General features: G+C 39.5%; 1 non-coding gene across 1 annotated transcript; it reads left to right on the forward strand.

Annotated features, from left to right (window-relative positions):
• Nucleotides 1-8244: 8244 nt before the first annotated feature.
• On the forward strand, nucleotides 8245-8352 carry LOC112767869 (small nucleolar RNA R71). The gene has a single exon (XR_003185310.1). It is a non-coding gene; the product is annotated as a small nucleolar RNA R71 (small nucleolar RNA).
• The last annotated feature ends 4099 nt before the right edge of the window (nucleotides 8353-12451 follow it).

The raw sequence follows: 12451 nt of genomic DNA on the forward strand, positions 1-12451 counted from the left end.
GTATGTGTTATTTCATTAGGAAAGTGCGTAGGGTTGAAGGAGTGCACACGTGTTTAGCACCCACTGTAACACCCTACCATACAGAGTCTTATGCTTAAGTCATAATCCAGAGATAGCAAGGCATTACGACCTCTAAAACAAAAATCTAGTACGTATAGTAGTGTGAATAAGGATTATAACTAGGAGCCTTTGTAGAAAAAGGGGTAAACAAAAATTGCAACTCGAAAGCGCAACACTCCGGTCGATAACGCAACGAGCAAAGGATAAGTTAACGCGAGATTATATATATACAAAGGAGTGTCAAAAACAGGAATATCGAGACTCAAAATCCGGTTGCAAAGATAACCGGTCCGAGCATAGCAAAATATATATATACATATAAATAAATTAAGGAAACCCCAAAGGAAACCCAAAGGGACACAAATACAGAACCCTATTCTCCAAAAATCTCCTATAAGAGGAGTCATCATAGTTTGTATTATTTAGTGGAGATAAAAGTATCTAAGCAAAACATATAAACCAAAACAGAGTCCCGAGAACAAGAATCTTCGCTAATCCAGAAGCCTCCAGCATGCTTCAGCGAGAAACCTCACGCCCTGCATCTGAAAACCACAAAATCCGCATGGGTGAGAACCAGAGGTCCCCAGCATGGTAACAGCTTCCACATATATAATACATAATAATAATAGAGGAAAGCCGAAGGCAATCCTAGAACTTCCTCCAGATAATATCAAAGCTTATAAACAAACTAAACCGTAAGTGGCAACTGACTAAGGATCCTTCAGTCTAACTAATACTTCCCTTTCCAATTCCTTCAAACCTCCCAACCACCAGCAGGAGTATAATATAGCAAACACAGTTATATCAGACAAGAGATTTACAAATAGGAACAGATAAGGCATTTAGACAATTAGCAAGTAATATGCAGTCAAATAGGCAATCTCAAACAATTCATATAGTATGCATATGATGAATGCCTGTCCCTAGTGGCTGATGATATCATCTGTCGGTTATAGAGTCAACCCGACAAGTCCTGGTAGCTAACTATTGGACTGTCCCTCTGTCGCGCATCCCCAACTCGAGTTATACTCATCATAAACTTGATCATAATCATGATCCATATCCATCACCCTCACTGGTGAATATTTACAGGGGCGAGCTCATCCTGGCCTTTCACAGTACCCGGCCACACTTACGACATAGGGTCAAAGGAGCTTCGAGTCTCAACCTGGAGCACATGGTGGCTAGCCATTGCTTCCTCCCAGGGAAACCCTCATCTCCGATGGTGGAAGTGCAAACATTCACAATTCATTCAACAGCATATATGCATTTATACTTAGCCATAATCATGGCTCCGCCGTAACACGGCAATAATCTAGCCATCCGGCTCACGGTTAAATCCATAACCAGCCAATTCATTAACAATTACGGCCCTTCGGCCCATGGCACAACTAGCACTTCTACCGCCATCCTCCGCATCTCACATAATCATCTTTGATCCTCATTGATCATTCATTTTTCCCTTGCTTCACTCGCAAGTTACCACATTTACTAGTCCCTTTGGTGCACAGAAATTGTGATTATACTTTGATTATGTAAAATTCATTGCTCTTTCTTTCCCTGGTAATGGCGCCAAAAACATGATGCCAATACCATGGTTCACAACTTCGCACAACTAACCAGCAAGTGCACTGGGTCGTCCAAGTAATACCTTACGTGAGTAAGGGTCGAATCCCACGGAGATTATTGGTATGAAGCAAGCTATGGTCACCTTGTAAATCTCAGTCAGGCGAATAATAATTGATTATGTAGTTTTCGAAAATAGAGAAGAAAACAAGGATAGAAATACTTATGTAGATCATTGGTGAGAATTTCAGATAAGCGTATGGAGATGCAATCGTTCCTCTGAACCTCTGCTTTCCCGCTGTCTTTATCCAATCAGTCTTACTCCTTTCTATGGCTGGCTTTATGTAAGGATGTCACCGGTGCCAATGGCTACTTTCGATCTCTCTCGGGAAAATGATCCAAATGCTCTGTCACAGCACGGCTAATCGTCTGGAGGCATCACCCTTGTCGTTGGTTGCATCCTATTCCTCTCTGTGAAAATGGTCCGATGCGCTGTCACTGCATGGCTAATCATCTTGGAGGTTCTCGATCGTACTGGAATAGGATTTACTATCCTTTTGCGTCTGTCACTACGCCCAGCACTCGCAAGTTTGAAGCTCGTCACAGTCATTCAATCATTGAATCCTACTCGGAATACCACAGACAAGGTTTAGACTTTCCGGAATCTCTCGAATGCCGCCATCATTCTAGCTTACACCATGAAGATTCTGATTAAGAGATCTAAGAGATACTCATTCAATCTAATGTAGAACGGAAGTGGTTGTGAGGCACGCGTTCATAGGGAATGATGATGATTGTCACGTTCATCACATTCAGGTTGAAGTGCGAATGAATATCTTAGAAGCGGAATAAGTTGAATTGAATAGAAAACAGTAGTACTTTGCATTAATCTTTGAGGAACAGCAGAGCTCCACACCTTAATCTATGGAGTGCAAAAACTCTACCGTTGAAAATACATAAGTGAAAGGTCTAGGCATGGCCGAGAGGCCAGCCCCCAAAACGTGATCACAGGATCAGAATACAATCTAGGATCCAAAGATGTCTAATACAATAGTAGAAAGTCCTATTTATAATAAACTAGCTACTAGGATTTACAGAAGTAAGTAATTGATGCATAAATCCACTTCCAGGGCCCACTTGGTGTGTGCTTGGGCTGAGCTTGAGTGTTACACGTGTAGAGGTCATTCCTGGAGTTGAACGCCAGCTTTTGTGCCAGTTTGGGCGTTGAACTCCACTTTGTAGCTTGTTTCTGGCGCTGGACGCCAGAATTGGGCAGAGAGCTGGCGTTGAACGCCAGTTTTCGTCATCTAAACTTGGGCAAAGTATGGACCATTATACATTTCTGGAAAGCCCTAGATGTCTACTTTCCAACACAATTGGAAGCGCGCCATTTCAAGTTCTGTAGCTCTAGAAAATCCATTTTGAGTGCAGGGAGGTCAGAATCCAACAGCATCAGCAGTCCTTCTTCAACCTCTGAATCTGATTTTTGCTCAAGTCCCTCAATTTCAGCCAGAAAATACCTGAAATCACAGAAAAAACACACAAACTCATAGTAAAGTCCAGAAATGTGAATTTAACATAAAAACTAATGAAAACAACCCTAAAAGTAACTAGATTCTACTAAAAACATACTAAAAACAATGCCAAAAAGCATATAAATTATCCGCTCATCACAACACCAAACTTAAATTGTTGCTTGTCCTCAAGCAACTGAAAATCAAATAGGATAAAAAAAAGAGAATATACTATAAATTCCAAACTATCAATGAAACATAGCTTCAATTAGATGAGCGGGACTTGTAGCTTTTTGCCTCTTGAATAGTTTTGGCATCTCACTTTATCCATTGAAGTTCAGAATGATTGGCTTCTATAGGAACTCAGAGTTCAGATAGTGTTATTGATTCTCCTAGTTCAGTATGATGATTCTTGAACACAGCTTCTTTATGAGTCTTGGCCGTGGCCCTAAGCACTTTGTTTTCTAGTATTACCACCGGATACATAAATGCCACAGACACATAATTGGGTGAACCTTTTCAGATTGTGACTCAGCTTTGCTAAAGTCCCCATCTAGAGGTGTCCAGGATTCTTAAGCACACTCTTTTTTTGCTTTGGACCTTGACTTTAACCGCTCAGTCTCAAGTTTTCACTTGACACCTACACGCCACAAGCACATGGTTAGGGACAGCTTGGTTTAGCCGCTTAGACCAGGATTTTATTCCTGTAGGCCCTCCTATCCATTGATGCTCAAAGCCTTGGGATCCTCTTTTTTTGCCCTTGCCTTTTGGTTTTAAGGGTTATTGGCTTTTTTCTCCTGCCTCTTGGTTTTAAGAGCTTTGGCTTTTTCTGCTTGCTTTTTCCTTTTCTTTCTATATTTTTTTTCGCCTATTTTTTTTTCTTTTTTTTTTCTGCAAGCTTTGTTCTTTGCTGCTTTTTCTTGCTTCAAGAATCATTTTTATGATTTTTCAGATTATCAAATAACATGTCTCCTAGTCATCATTCTTTCAAGAGCCAACATATTTAACATTCTTAAACAACAACTTCAAAAGACATATGCACTGTTCAAGCATTCATTCAGAAAACAAGAAGCATTGTCACCACATCAATATAATTAAACTAAGTTCAAGGATAAATTCGAAACTCATGTACTTCTTGTTCTTTTGAATTAAAACATTTTTTATTTAAGAGAGGTGATGGATTCATAGGACATTCATAACTTTAAGACATAGTTACTAACTACCAATGATCATGTAATGAAGACACAAACATAGATAAGCACATAACGTAGAAAACGAAAAACAAAGGAAATAAGAACAAGGAATGAATCCACCTTAGTGATGGTGGTGTTTCCTTCTTGAGGAACCAATGATGTCCTTGAGCTCTTCTATGTCTCTTCCTTGTCTTTGTTGCTCCTCCCTCATTGCTTTTTGATCTTCTCTTATTTCATGAAGGATGATGGAGTGCTCTTGATGTTCCACCCTTAGTTGTCCCATATTGGAACTCAATTCTCCTAGGGAGGTGTTGATTTGCTCCCAATAGTTTTGTGGAGGAAAATGCATTTGAGGCATCTCCGGGATCTCATGGTGATGAGCTTCATACGCCTCTTGAGCTCCATGAATGGGCTCTCTTGCTTGCTCCATCTTTTTCTTAGTGATGGGCTTCTCTTCCTTAATAGGAATGTCTCCTTCTATGAAAGCTCCAGCTGAGTAACTTAGATGGCAAATAAGATGAGGAAAAGCTAGCCTTGCCATGGGGGATGACTTTTCGGCTATTTTGTAGAGTTCATTAGAGATGACTTCATGAACTTCTATTTCTCCAATCATGATGGCCCGATCCACAGTAACTTCAGATCGGTTGCTAGTGGGGATGATGGAGCATTGGATGAATTCCAACCATCCTCTAGCCACAGGCTTGAGGTCCAATCTTCTTAGTTGAACCGGCTTGCCTTTGGAGTCAATCTTCCATTGAGCTCCTTCCACACATATGTCCATGAGGACTTGGTCCAACCTTTGATTAAAGTTGACCCTTCTAGTGTAGGGGCGTTCATCTCCTTGCATCATAGGCAAGTTAAATGCCAACCTCACATTTTCCAGGCTAAAATCCAAGTATTTCCCCCGAACCATTGTAACATAGTTCTTTGGATCCGAGTTCTTACTTTGATCATGGTTCTTGGTGATCCATGCATTGGCATAGAACTCTTGAACCATTAGGATGACGACTTGTTGGATGGGATTTGTTAGAACTTCCCATCCTCTTCTTTGAATTTTATGTCGGATCTCCGGATACTCATTTCTTTTGAGTTTGAAAGGGACCTCGGGGATCACCTTCTTCTTGGCCACAACATCATAGAAGTGGTCTTGATGGGCTTTGAAGATGAACCTTTCCATCTCCCATGACTCGGAGGTGGAAGTTTTTGTCTTCCCTTTCCCTTTTTTAGAGGATTCTCCGGTCTTAGGTGCGATCAATGATAATGAAAAAACAAAAAGCTTATGCTTTTACCACACCAAACTTAGAATGTTGCTCGCCCTCGAGCAAGAGAAGAAAGAATATATGAAGAAGAAAAAGAAAATATGGAGAGGAAGGGGAGGTGTGTTTCGGCCAAGAAGAGAAGAGAGGGTTGTGTTGTGTGAAAATGAGGAAGAATGGAGGGTTATATATAAGGATGGGAGGGGGGTGAAGGTTCGGCCATTTTGGGTGGGTTTGGGTGGGAAATTGATTTTAAATTTTGAAGGTAGGTGGAGTTTATGAGCTAGGTTTATTGGGAAGAGTGGATGGATGTGAGTGGTGAAGAGGTGATGGGGAAGAGAGATTGAGGTGATTGGTGAAGAGTTTTGGGGAAGAGTGTTTATGGGATTGTGTGAAAGAGGAGTGAGAAGAAGTGAGTGGAGGTAGGTGGTGATCCTGTGGGGTCCACAGATCCTGAGGTGTTCAAGGATTTACAACCTTGCACCAAATTAGGCATGTAAAATGCCCTTGCACACAACTCTGGGCGTTCAGCGCCAGGTTGGTGCCCATTTTAGGCGTTCAACGCCCATTTGTTGCCCATTTCTGGCGTTGAACGCCAGAACCATGCTTGTTCTGGGCGTTCAGCGCCAGCTCCTCTCCAGGGTGCAATTTTGGCGTTCAGCGCCCAGATGATGCCCATTTTGGGCGTTCAGCGCCCAGATACTGCCCATTTTGGGCGTTCAGTGCCAGAACCATGCTCTGTTCTGGCGTTGAACGCCAGGCAGATGCTTCCTCCAGGGTGTGATTTTTCTTCTGTTGTTTTTGATTCCGTTTTCAATTTTTCTATTTATTTTGTGACTCCACATGATCATGAACCTATAAAGACATATAACTAAGAAAAATATAGTCAGATAAATAAAAATTGGGTTGCGTCCCAACAAGCGCTTCTTTAATGTCAATAGTTTGACAGTGGGCTCTCATGGAGCCTCACAGATGTTCAGAGCATTGTTGAGACTCTCCAACACCAAACTTAGAGTTTGGATATGGGAGTTCAACACCAAACTTAGAGTTTGGTTGTGGCCTCCCAACACCAAACTTAGAGTTTGACTGTGGGGGCTTTGTTTGACTTTGCTTTGAGAGAAGCTTTTTCTGCTTCCTCTCCATGGATGCAGAGAGAGATCCTTGAGTTGTAAACACAAGGTTGTCCTTATTCAATTGAACGATCAATTCTCCTCTGTCCACATCAATCACAGCTCTTGCTGTGGCTAGGAAAGGTCTGCCTAGGATGATGGATTCATCCTCTTCCTTTCCAGTATCTAAGACTATAAAATCAGTAGGGATGTAAAGGCCTTCAACCTTTACTAATACGTCCTCTACTTGTCCATAAGCCTGTTTTCTTGAATTATCTACCATCTCTAATGAGATTTTAGCAGCTTGCACCCCATAGATTCCCAGTTTCTCTATTACAGAGAGGGACATGAGGTTTATCCCTGAACCAAGGTCACACAGAGCCTTAAAGATCATGGTGCCTATGGTACAAGGTATTATGAACTTTCCAGGATCCTGTCTCTTCTGAGGCAATGTCAGTTGATCCAGATCACTTAGTTCATTGGTGAACAAGGGAGGTTCATCTTCCCAAGTCTCAATACCAAATAATTTGGCATTCAGCTTCATGATTGCACCAAGAAACTTGGCAGTTTGCTCTTCAGTAACATCCTCATTCTCTTCAGAAGAGGAATACTCATCAGAGCTCATGAATGGCATAAGGAGGTTCAATGGAATCTCTATGGTCTCTAGATGAGTCTCAGATTCCTTTGGTTCCTCAGAGGGAAACTCCTTATTGATCACTGGACGTCCCAGGAGGTCTTCCTCACTGAGATTCACGTCCTCCTCTCCTTCTTTGGGTTTGGCCATTTTGGTAATATCAATGGCCTTGCACTCTCTCTTTGGATTTTCTTCTGTATTGCTTGGGAGAGTACTGGGAGGGATTTCAGTGATCTTTTTACTCAGCTGGCCCACTTGTGCCTCCAAATTTCTAATGGAGGACCTTGTTTCATTCATGAAACTCACAGTGGCCTTAGATAGATCAGAGACTAAGTTTGCCAAGCTAGATGGATTCTGCTCAGAATTCTCTGTCTGTTGTTGAGTGAATGATGGAAAAGGTTTACTATTGTTAAACCTGTATCTTCCACCATTGTTAAAGCCTTGTTGAGGCTTTTGTTGATCCTTCCATGAGAAATTTGGATGATTTCTCCATGATGAGTTATAGGTGTTTCCATAAGGTTCACCTAAGTAATTCACCTCTGCTATTGCAGGGTTCTCAGGATCATAAGCTTCTTCTGCAGAAGATGCCTCTTGAGTACTGTTGGATGAAGCTTGCATTCCATTCAGACTCTGAGAAATCATATTGACTTGCTGAGTCAATATTTTGTTCTGAGCCAATATGGCATTCAGAGTATCAATTTCAAGAACTCCCTTCTTCATAGGCGTCCCAGTACTCACAGGGTTCCTCTCAGAAGTGTACATGAACTGGTTATTAGCAACCATGTCAATGAGTTCTTGAGCTTCTGTCGGCATTTTCTTTAGGTAAATGGATCCACCTGCAGAAGTATCCAATGACATCTTTGATAGCTCAGATAAACCATCATAGAATATATCCAGGATGGTCCATTCTGAAAGCATGTCAGAAGGACACTTTTTGGTCAGCTGCTTGTATCTTTCCCAAGCTTCATAGAGGGATTCACCTTCTTTCTATTTGAAGGTTTGAATATCCACTCTAAGCTTGCTCAACTTTTGAGGAGGAAAGAACTTGGCTAAGAAAGCCGTGACCAGCTTATCCCAAGAGTTCAGGCTATCTTTAGGTTGAGAGTCCAACCACACTCTAGCTCTGTCTCTTACAGCAAAAGGGAAAAGCATGAGCCTGTAGACCTCAGGATCCACTCCATTAGTCTTAACAGTATCACAGATCTGCAAGAATTCAGTTAAGAACTGAAAAGGATCTTCAGATGGAAGTCCATAGAACTTGCAGTTCTACTGCATCAGAGAAACTAGCTGAGGTTTCAGCTCAAAATTGTTTGCTCCAATGGTAGGGATGGAGATGCTTCTTCCATGTAAATTTGAATTAGGTGCAGTAAAGTCACCAAGCATCCTCCTTGCATTATTATTATTTTCGGCTGCCATCTCCTCTTCCTGTTCGAAAATTTCTGACAGGTGCTTGCTGGTTTGTTGTAATTTAGCTTCTCTTAATTTTCTCTTCAGAGTCCTTTCAGGTTCTGGATCTGCTTCAACAAGAATATTCTTGTCCTTGCTCCTGCTCATATGACAAAGAAGAGGGCACAACAAAATAATAATAGGGATCCTTTTTACCACAGTATAGAGGTCCCTGTGTGAGTAGAAGAAAAGAAGAAGAGAGGGAGAATTGGATTTTTGAAAACAATTTTTTGAAAAAGAGTTAGTGATTTTCGAAAATAAATTTTTTTTTTTGAAAAATGTTAGTAATTTTCGAAAATTAAAAAAATCAAAAATTAAAATAATTAGTTAAAAAAAGAAATTTTGAAAAAGGGGGAAGATATTTTCGAAAATTAGAGAGAGAGGGAGTTAGTTAGGTAGTTTTGAAAAAGATAAGAAACAAACAAAAAGTTAGTTAGTTAGTTGAAACAAATTTTGAAAAGATAAGAAGTTAGGAAGTTAGAAAAGATATTTTGAAATCAAATTTTTGAAAAAGGTGAGATAAGAAGATATTTTTGAAAAGATATGATAGAAATTAGTTTTTGAAAAAGATTTGAATTTTTAAAATCACAATTAATGACTTGATTCATAAGAAATCACAAGATATGATTCTAGAACTTAAAGTTTGAATCTTTCTTAACAAGTAAGTAACAAACTTGAAATTTTTGAATCAAAACATTAATTGTTATTGTTACTTTCGAAAATTTGATGTAAAAATAAGAAAAAAGATTTTTTGAAAAAGATTTGATTTTTGAAAAAGATTTTGAAAAAGATAAGATTTTCAAATTGAAGATTTGATTTGACTCATAAGAAACAACTTGATTTTAAAAATTTTTGAAAAAGTCAATCCAAATTTTTGAATTTGATGAGAGAAAAAGGGAAAGCTATTTTTTTATTTTTGAATTTTTAATGATGAGAGAGAAAAACATGAAAATTATGCAATGCATGAATATTTTTAGATCAAAACAATGAATGCATGCAAGAATGCTATGAATGTCAAGATGAACACCAAGAACACTATGAATGTCAAGATGAACACCAAGAACATATTTTTGAAAAATTTTTAATGCAAAGAAAACATGCAAGACACCAAACTTAGAATCCTTTAATGCTTAGACACTAAGAATTCAAGAATGCATATGAAAAAAAAGAAAAGACACAAAACATGCAAATGCAAAGATCAAACAAGAAGACTTACCAAGAACAACTTGAAGATCGTGAAGAACACTATGAATGCATGAAATTTTTGAAAAATGCAAGATGCACATGCAATTGACACCAAACTTATAACATGACTCAAGACTCAAACAAGAAACACAAAAATATTTTTGATTTTTTTTGATTTTATGATTTTTTTGTATTTTCTTTTAATTTTTCGAAAATCATTTTGAAAAAGAAAAATAAGGATTCCAAAATTTTTAATATGAATTCCAGGAATCTTATGCTCTTTAGTCTAAAGCTTCAATCAAAGGGTCAGGCATGGCTTAATAGCCAGCCAAGCTTTAGAATGGAATTACATTCAGCAGCCAATTTGCTAAGAAAGATAAAGAAGCTCTTCTCTTGAGTACAAAAGAATTGAGACATGGCTTTACAGCCAGCCAGGCTTCAACATGCTTCATGAAACACTAGAATTCATTCTTAAAAATTCTGAAGAAAAATATATTTTGAAAACATTTTTATTTTTTTTTTCGAAAACAGATGAGAAAATTTTTGAAAGATTTTTTTGAAATATTTTTGAAAAGAAAACAAAAAGAAAATTACCTAATCTGAGCAACAAGATGAACCGTCAGTAGTCCAAACTCGAACAATCCCCGGCAACGGCGCCAAAAACTTGGTGCGCAGAAATTGTGATTATACTTTGATTATGTAAAATTCATTGCTCTTTCTTTCCCTGGTAATGGCGCCAAAAACATGATGCCAATACCATGGTTCACAACTTCGCACAACTAACCAACAAGTGCACTGGGTCGTCCAAGTAATACCTTACGTGAGTAAGGGTCGAATCCCACGGAGATTATTTGTATGAAGCAAGCTATGGTCACCTTGTAAATCTCAGTCAGGCGGATAATAATTGATTATGTAGTTTTCGAAAATAGAGAAGAAAACAAGGATAGAAATACTTATGTAGATCATTGGTGAGAATTTCAGATAAGCGTATGGAGATGCAATCGTTCCTCTGAACCTCTGCTTTCCCGCTGTCTTCATCCAATCAGTCTTACTCCTTTCTATTGCTGGCTTTATGTAAGGATGTCACCGGTGCCAATGGCTACTTTCGATCTCTCTCGGGAAAATGATCCAAATGCTCTGTCACAGCACGGCTAATCGTCTGGAGGCATCACCCTTGTCGTTGGTTGCATCCTATTCCTCTCTGTGAAAATGGTCCGATGCGCTGTCACTGCATGGCTAATCATCTTGGAGGTTCTCGATCATACTTGAATAGGATTTACTATCCTTTTGCGTCTGTCACTACGCCCAGCACTCGCGAGTTTGAAGCTCGTCACAGTCATTCAATCATTGAATCCTACTTGGAATACCACAGACAAGGTTTAGACTTTCCGGATTCTCTCGAATGCCGCCATCATTCTAGCTTACACCACGAAGATTCTGATTAAGAGATCTAAGAGATACTCATTCAATCTAATGTAGAACGGAAGTGATTGTCAGGCACGCGTTCATAGGGAATGATGATGATTGTCACGTTCATCACATTCAGGTTGAAGTGCGAATGAATATCTTAGAAGCGGAATAAGTTGAATTGAATAGAAAACAGTAGTACTTTGCATTAATCTTTGAGGAACAGCAGAGCTCCACACCTTAATCTATGGAGTGCAGAAACTCTACCGTTGAAAATACATAAGTGAAAAAGGTCCAGGCATGGCCGAGAGGCCAGCCCCCAAAATGTGATCATAGGATCAGAATACAATCCAGGATCCAAAGATGTCTAATACAATAGTAGAAAGTCCTATTTATAATAAACTAGCTACTAGGGTTTACAGAAGTAAGTAATTGATGCATAAATCCACTTTCGGGGCCCACTTGGTGTGTGCTTGGGCTGAGCTTGAGTGTTACACGTGTAGAGGTCATTCCTGGAGTTGAACGCCAGCTTTTGTGCCAGTTTGGGCATTGAACTCCACTTTGCAGCTTGTTTCTGGCGCTGGACGCCAGAATTAGGCAGAGAGCTGGCGTTAAACGCCAGTTTGCGTCATCTAAACTTGGGCAAAGTATAGACTATTATATATTGCTGGAAAGCCCTAGATGTCTACTTTCCAACGCAATTAAAAGCGCGCCATTTCAAGTTCTATAGCTCCAGAAAATCGACTTTGAGTGCAGGGAGGTCAGAATCCAACAGCATCAGCAGTCCTTCTTCAACCTCTGAATCTGATTTTTGCTCAAGTCCCTCAATTTCAGCCAGAAAATACCTGAAATTACAGAAAAACACACAAACTCATAGTAAAGTCCAGAAATGTGAATTTAACATAAAAACTAATGAAAACATCCCTAAAAGTAACTAGATTCTACTAAAAACATACCAAAAACAATGCCAAAAAGCGTATAAATTATCCGCTCATCACCCTTGCCTCATAGCTAGGCATATTATAACAATTTAAGACATAAGTGGTGAGATCGGAGGCATAGAAGTATGAAATTTGGCTTT

This window comes from Arachis hypogaea, chromosome 17 (assembly GCF_003086295.3).
Source record: "Arachis hypogaea cultivar Tifrunner chromosome 17, arahy.Tifrunner.gnm2.J5K5, whole genome shotgun sequence".
Lineage (NCBI taxonomy): Eukaryota > Viridiplantae > Streptophyta > Magnoliopsida > Fabales > Fabaceae > Arachis > Arachis hypogaea.